The sequence below is a fragment of the Mustela lutreola genome, chromosome 7 (genome assembly GCF_030435805.1).
Source record: "Mustela lutreola isolate mMusLut2 chromosome 7, mMusLut2.pri, whole genome shotgun sequence".
Lineage (NCBI taxonomy): Eukaryota > Metazoa > Chordata > Mammalia > Carnivora > Mustelidae > Mustela > Mustela lutreola.
In genome coordinates this window covers 8,752,324-8,760,144 of record NC_081296.1, presented here as the reverse complement: position 1 = coordinate 8,760,144, position 7,821 = coordinate 8,752,324, and positions in this window count along the sequence as shown.

The window sequence follows — 7,821 nt, the reverse complement described above, 5'->3', positions numbered from 1 at the left end:
ATACTATGTCATCATTTTCAAAAATAACAAATAAAAAAAAATCATGTTTTAGAAGTAGTGGAAGAGGGGTGCCTGGGTGGCTCAGTGGGTCGAGCCTCTGCCTTTGGCTCGGGTCGTGATCTCAGAGTCCTGGGATCGAGCCCCACATCAGGCTCCCTGCTCAGTGGGGAGCCTGCTTCCCCCTCTATCTGCCTGCTGCTCTGCCTACTTGTTTGTGATCTCTCTCTCTCTCTCTGTGTCAAATAAGTAAATAAACAAATAAGAAGGAAAAAAAAAGAAGTAGTGGAAGAATCTGTTTTTGTTTTGTTAATAATCCTGGACTGGAATGACCTTTCTAAGAATTATACAAAGCCCAAGAGTCACAAAAGGAAAGTAAGAAAATTGACTATGTGAAAACAAAAATCTCTGCATTGCAAAAACCACTCCAAGCAACAACAAAAGGAAAACTTCACGCCTTACCTTGATCACTGTGGGAGCTCAAAGGTGGGGTACACTAAGAGTTCATTTTACTGTTCTTACTACTTTTGAGAATGTTTTTAAATTTCTGTAATAAAAAGTTAAAAATGATTTAAGTATATATGAACTTCCACAGAGCAAAAGACAACAACTGCACTGGGCTATAATATTTGCAACAAACACAACAAAAAATATCAGTAACATTCAAAAAGTTGCTACAAGGTGATTTTTTAAAAATAAAGATGCCGCAATACAAAATTGGATGAAAGGTTAGATAGAAAGACTTGTGGAAGAGGAATTTTAAAAGGCCAATTGATACATGAAAAGATGTTCAACCTTAGCCTTAGTCAGGAAACATGATTTCAAAACAACAAGATACCAAATTTTCCCCAGGGTACTGGGGAAGGTTTAGACAATTAACCACACCCAGAGTTGGCCAGGGTGTGGGGGACGCGCTCCTAGTACTTGTGAATTGCTCTGACTACTTGAGAAAGCAAAATGGCAAGACCTATTAAAAATGTAAGGATGGGGCATGTGGGTGGCTTATTCGGTTAAGCATCTGACTCTTGGTTTCAGTTCAGGTCTCAGGGTCGTGAGATTGAGCCCTGCATTGGGTTCCATGCTCGGTGGGGAGCCTGCTTGAGATTTTCTCCCTCTGTGCCTCCCCCCTTTAAAATGAATGAATAAATCTTTTTAAAAATGTAAGGTTGTGGGGCACCTGGGTGGCTCAGTGGGTTGAGCCTCTGCCTTCAGCTTGGGTCACGATCTCATGTTCCTGGGATCGAGCCCCGCATCGGGCTTTCTGCTCAGCCAAGGGCCTGCTTCCTCCTCTCTCTGCCTGCCTCTCTGCCTATTTGTGATCTCTCTGTGTCAAATAAATAAATAAATAAAATCTTAAAAAAAAAATGTAAGGTTGTGTAGCAAGGTGTTTATTGAACAATTCTTCATCATAGGAAAAAAATTAAAAAACCAAGGTGTCCATAGCATGCTATTTAAACAAATGATTATGAACGTCCGCAGGAAGCATTACACAGCAGTTAGACAAAGAATGAGTTAATTCTATATATCTACCTTTCAATGTCTATGGATATTTTTAAGTAAAGAAAGAAAAGGCAAATGCTAAAGGAACACATTTATGATGGTTCCATCCTCCTAAGAACTGTCTTGTGGGTGGTGTCGTGAGTGTTGGGGTGAGTGGAAAGTCACGTGGCACTAAGTACCCTAAGTGTTCTCATGGAAGTCAACTTGATGCAGGGGGGCTGGGGGCAGGGCAGAGAGACGACCCTTATTTTCTAATACACCTGTATACTCTTTAAATTGTGGAATAAACATATACTATTTTTGTAGCAATCACCACCCCCAAATGGTAAAATACTATTTAAGAAAGAAAAGGATACCAAAAAGCCAGGGAGTAGGGGGAGATGGGAGGAGCTAGATCCTGCCCAGCCCATGTGGGGTCCCTGGGTGCTCCTGATCCCTGCTGCAAGCTCTGGGGCTGCTGGGCAGAGCCCTGGCAGGGATCACCCAATGTCACGTGGGTGACATGTGGGACCAGCCCAGAACAGCTCAACGAGGGCCCTCCCTCAAGTCCCCTCATCCAAGCTGGAGTCCCTTGAGGACCAGAGCAGTCCCTTCAAGGCCTCCATCTCCCCTTGAGTTCAGAAAGAGTGTGGGAGTAGGCGGAAGAGGGGTGCTGACTCCCAAGGTCTCCAGCCTCAAGGACCAGGACCTTTCAGTTTCCTCACCCCTCAGGGTACCTTCTCTACAAACCCTCCCTCTCTCAGGGGAACAATGTGTCCTAGAACAGAACACCTATTGTGAGCAGGTGTTTTAACTCTGAGGTCAACACAGTCCCTGCCCAGAAGCCAGAGAGTGAAAAGAGAAAGGATTATGGTTATTCATTCACTTATTTGGTCAATCAGTCAATCAACAAACAAGTTTAAGGCGCACACACTGCATGTGGGCAGCAAGCGTGGCTCTGTGGGATATAGGTGGGGCTTGTTCTGGGGGACTTGTGGTCTACCTAGGCAACAGTAGCAGGGCTCGTGAACTCCAAGGGTGGTGGGGGGGGGGGGCTGGGTCTGTACTGTTTTCCACTGTGCCCCAGGGCCCAACATGGGACTTGGTACTTATCAGGTGAATGAAGGAGCAAAGTTCCACAGGACTGTGACAGCAGGAGGTCTGCTCTGTGCCTGGGAAGGGCAGGAGAGGGTCAGTGAACAGGGGGAGCTATTTGGGTTGAGTCTTGAAGATGGAGTTGAATGACCCTAGTGGACAAGTGGAGGGAGGGTCTCCTGAGTGGAGGCACCAGCATCTGCAAAGGCAGGGGTCAAGGGCATGGTGGGGCATCAGGCTGGGGCAGGTGAGGATGGGACATTAGGGCCTTGGATGCCATGCTGAGGATTGTAGGCTCTGCTTCTAGGGGATGCTGCGTCCCTGGTGGATTTGGAGAAACAGATGCTACTGGAGATAGATTTGTCTTTTAGAGCACCCTCCTGGGGACACTTTGGGACCATTTTGGAGAGGAGTCAAGTGGGAGGCAGGGAGAGGCGTTGGGAGGGGGCATGGCTGTCCAGGGATGGAGAAACTCAGTGGATGAGGGGGCAGTTTGGGGATATTGAGGCAGCTTGGTAACCAAGAACTGCAGGCTTGAGGAGGTAGGTTTTCTGAGAGAGAGGAAGGCTGAGCCCAAGTGGCTGCAGGAGCTGGGATGATTTTATTATTTCTCTTTGCTGTTGTTCTCAAGAATTCAGTTTGGGTTTTATTATAAAATTGATTAAAAACACATTGTTTGGAAAAAAAAAAAAGAGGACAAAGAGCAGTTTTGAGAGCAAACTGCCTTGGCCAGGCAGGAAACAGGAGAAGTCTTTTGATCTGGAGCTGGGCCCAGCAGGGTCCTGGACCGCAGAAGGGACAGACTGGACCTGGAGCACAGTGGGAGGGACAGAGCTCCCGAGGCTGGGGAAGAAGGGGCAGGCAGGCAGGGCAGGAAGCAGAGGGAGCCCTGCACCCCTTGGTGGGCTCCCATTTTAGGGCCCCCTCCTGACCCCACTCTGGGGAGCCTCCCCAGGGCAGGCCAGGGTGCTCAGTAGAAGACCCTGGCTTCCTATCAGGTCTGACACGCACCAGGGAGTTCACGGACTTTGGGTGTTACTTCCCCTGGAGCCTTCACCTTCCTCATCTGTGAAACGGGCACGGTCTGCCATGGAGTTGTTGGGAGAACTACATGAGAAACAGTGTGCACAGTGTTAACCACCGTCCAGCCTACAGGAAGCCCTCAGGGATGACCCCGTCATTAAAATATCCATCTTCGACCAGTTTGGCAAGGTTTGTGACCCCCCTCTGGCCCTGCCTCTTCCCAGGCCTCTGGCCTCCAGCGATCACCAGCTCTGGGGGTGTCCCCAACTGCCTTCTTGGCCACCCCTCCCACATCTTTTCCCAGGCCCTGCCATCTTCTGAAAGTGCCCTTTCCCAAGCCCCTCTCCTAGAGCCCCTCTTTTCAATCCCTCAGAGAGCTCTAGGCCTCTGCCCATCTCCCACAGCGCCCTCTGCAGGCCTTCCTGTGCCTGCCCCGCCTGACCCTGCCCCGGCCGGTGGGCAGCTCTGCTCCCTGGCTCTCCCGCTATTCGCCCCCTGCCAGTCTGCGAAGCTCCTTTCCCGCCCAGGGCCACCCTGTGCCGTGGAGGGATCTGTAATAGGCCAGTTCTCACCTCCCCTGTTTTGGTTTCCTAGGGCTTCGGTAACAAACGACCACAAACTGGGTGGCTTGAAACGATAGGAATGCGTTCTCTCACCGTCTAGAAGCCAGATGTCCCAAACGCATGTGTCAGCAGGGCTCTGCTCCCTCCGAGGCTCCAGGGAGAATCCTTCCTTGTCTCTTCTGGCTTCTGGTGGCTCCGGGCAGTCCCTGGCTTGTGATGGTGTCTCTCCTATCTCTGGCTCTGTGATCGCTGGGGCTTCTCCTCAGGGTATCTCTTATGAGGACACTCGTCACTGAAGTTGGGCTTCCCTAAGTAGTCCATGAGGACTTCATCTCCAGAATTTTCACGTAATTATATCAAACATCCTTTTCCCACATAAGGCCGCGTTCACAGGTTCCGGAGATTAGGATATAGACCTATCTTCTGGAGGGCCACCATTCAACCCAGGCCAGCCTCTGCCCACTCCCCCTGTGGCTCACCTAGAGCACCCCAACCCCTATGCCACACCCCATGTCACAGCCTTCCTGCCTCCAGCACCAGAGGAAAAGTCATGACGTGCCTTTCCCACCACCCCAGGGCGACCTGCTCCAATCTGCTCCCACCCCACCTCCGAGACCTCCTCCTCTTGCTCCAGCAGCCCGAGACCTTTCCTAGAATCCCCTTCTTTGAAACCCCAGGTGTTGGACAGTCTGACCCCTTCTCAACCCAGGGACCTCTTCCCTTGCTCCTTCCACAGATCTGCTGAGAGGCTCTCGCGTTGTGCCATTTTGGAAGCTCTCCTCTTCAGAGCCCTCAGGAAGCCCTGCGGGGTGGGGGTGGGGGGCCTTCCACCTGCCCAGCTTTGCTCCTAGTGCGCCGGGTTTCCAAGAATGGTCCCAGGCTGTTTTAGGAAAGAGCCCCCCCACCCCCACCATTGACCTAGGTCTCTGCAGATGGGTCTGACCTCTCCCTGGCTCTAGGATCTGCACAGAATGTGGTTCCCACGACCATCTGTCCACAGGAGACCAGAGGCCATGGGCCTGGTGATCACTGAAGCCCACTTCAGGCTTCTGGGCCAGGGTGGGGGGTGTGGTGGTGGTGGGGGTGTGTGGGGTCTGCAGCTGGCTGAAAATTTCGGGAAAGAGGCCAGACCTGCGTCCAACACTGGTACTTTTGGGAGGGCAGAGTGTGGACAGTGACTATTAAGGGTCAGGCTTTGTGTCCTGGCTGTGAGAACTGATTAGCTGAGTGACTGGGCAGGAAGCTCCTGCGTGCCTCAGTTTCCTTGTTTGCCAATAGATACAGCACTCTGCCTCACAGCATTGTGAGGGAATATAACGGGCAGCCCTGGGCCTCAGCGCCGAGCTATACCTGCCCCTCATGCCCCTGCCCCTGCCTGAGGTTCCGTGCTGGGGATGGTTAAATGTTTAACAACAGGCTGGTGGCGGCCATGAGGTAGTCCTGATTTAGCATTTTCTGATCTCCGCGGGTAATGAACCCCCCGCATCCAAGTTTAAGCTCCCACAGCAGGCAGAGTGGGGACAAGACACTGCAGGGGAGGGGGACAGAACACTGTAGAACCTCAAGAGGATAAACATCAGTCAGATGTGGGAACTTAGTTAGGAAGCCATGAGTTTTGAGTATTATCATTGTCTTAACTGTATTTTATTTAATTGTAAGCCTGTATCATTTAATTTTTAATAATGGCCATGGCTCACAATGGACTCACAAACTTTGTGTAGTTCTAACAGTGGGCTCTCAAGAGCTGGGACGCATTAGCTCCAGACCCCTGCTGCAGCCGTGCCCACTCTTCCGGGAGATGTGGGGCTGCTCTGAAAACTGGGGCCTGGGGTGCGCCCACCTCCCCTTCACCCTAGCGTGACTCTTGGGGAACCCCCCGTTTAAGCAGGGGCTGGCTCTGGGGTTCCTGGATATAGCCCATGTTCGCACCCTGCCAGCCATGCAGACTCCTTCAAGGTGGAAAGGCACGGGTTTGGGATTCAGGCACACCTGGCTCACCTGGATTCACCCTTTCGTAGCTGTGTGACCACCAGCAAGTGCTCTAATCCCAGAGAGCCCCATCTTCCTCCTCTGTGAGACAGCAATAAGAATTTTATTAGAATTCTAGTCTAGCAGAGTTGCGTGTTCTTTAAGAACAGTTTTGTTGAAGCTGACATACACTTGACAGACAGGAAACTGCTTACAGTCCACAAGTCCTGACAGGTGCGTACTCATGCAGCACTCTACACAGTGAAGATACATAAAGTACCTGGTGACCCAAAAGTCTCCTCGTGCCCCGCTGTGACCCCTCCCTCCTACCCCACCCCTGCCCCGCCCCATTGCCAGGCAGCCACTGACCTGCTTTCCTTCTTTATGGATTAGTTTGTTTCTACAATTGTACATAAATGCAATCACATGTCTGGCTGCTGTGCTCACAGAGTTGGGTGAGGATTAACCCCACAGGACCCAGTGCAGAGGAAGTGCCCCCCACCCAGGAGCTGCTGAGGCAGTCCACTGAGGTCCCACTACGCTGAATAACAAACAGCTGCAACTCCTCCCGGCTTACAAGGCTCAGGCTGCATGTCTGTCTCCATTGTGGGTTGGCTCTGTGCTAAGTCAGCCCCACACGGAGACCCAGGATGAAGGAGCAACCCTCATCTGGGACACCACCGGTCTCCTGACAGAGACGGAAGCAGACATGGTAGCACCATACCATGATTCCTGAAGTTTCTTCTTAGATGTGGTGCATCTCACCTAGGGTTAGGTCGTCAAGCCTGAGGGCAAAATTGTGGGAAGTGTCTTGGTCCCCCCCAGATCAGAGAGAGGCAATGGATCCTTTGGACAGTAATAATGTCTACCACTTATGTTTTCTCTACTATTATCATTGTTTTGGAGTAACCCCTTCTATGATATGGAGGTCATGCAAATGCTCCTCACATGTGGTCCAGCCTGACGTCCCAGGCACCATCACCCACACTGGGCTCTCTTCTCCCCATGGACGGGGTCCTCCAATTCACTAGTACCCAGTCCACTGTTTTGGAAACTTAGAGATTAGCTACGTCCACCAGGACCACATCTCTTTTATCCTTGGCTACAACCCATTCTGTGCACCCTCCCCACTGTCCACTAAGCCCCAGAAACCCTCCTTCCGAGACCCCTACTCTCCTAATCATTCTCTGAGCACACGGCTTCCCTTCCCTTCCAGGACCCGGCCCTCCACGTACTTTGCCTACTTCATCTCCTCTCTTCTTGCTCTGCTCCTCAAACCTAACTTACCCACCACCTCATTCCTGCTCCTCCCACTGTATCCGACAACACAGGGCCACATTGTCCACATGGCTGCCCAGGGCCCTGGTCGTCACCTCCTTCCATGCCACAGGACGAGCAGCAAGTCTAACCCGATGACATCCCATGCATCCTCCATATGTCTCCATGGTCCCACCTTGACCTGGTGTGGGCCACCACTGAAGGCCTCCTGGGATATTTTCCCTCCATTTTCTGCACTAAAGCTAGGGTGCAAAATGGGACCCATCATCATCCCCTCTATGCACAACGAACACACACAGTCGCTCGCTGGCTTCCTGCTGTACTCAGGAGAGCCTTGCAAGGCCCCAGCTCTGGTCACCTCCCTTACCTCAATGTCTCCACACCTGCTCTAGCTGCTCAAGAGCCCTTAGTTTGCAAA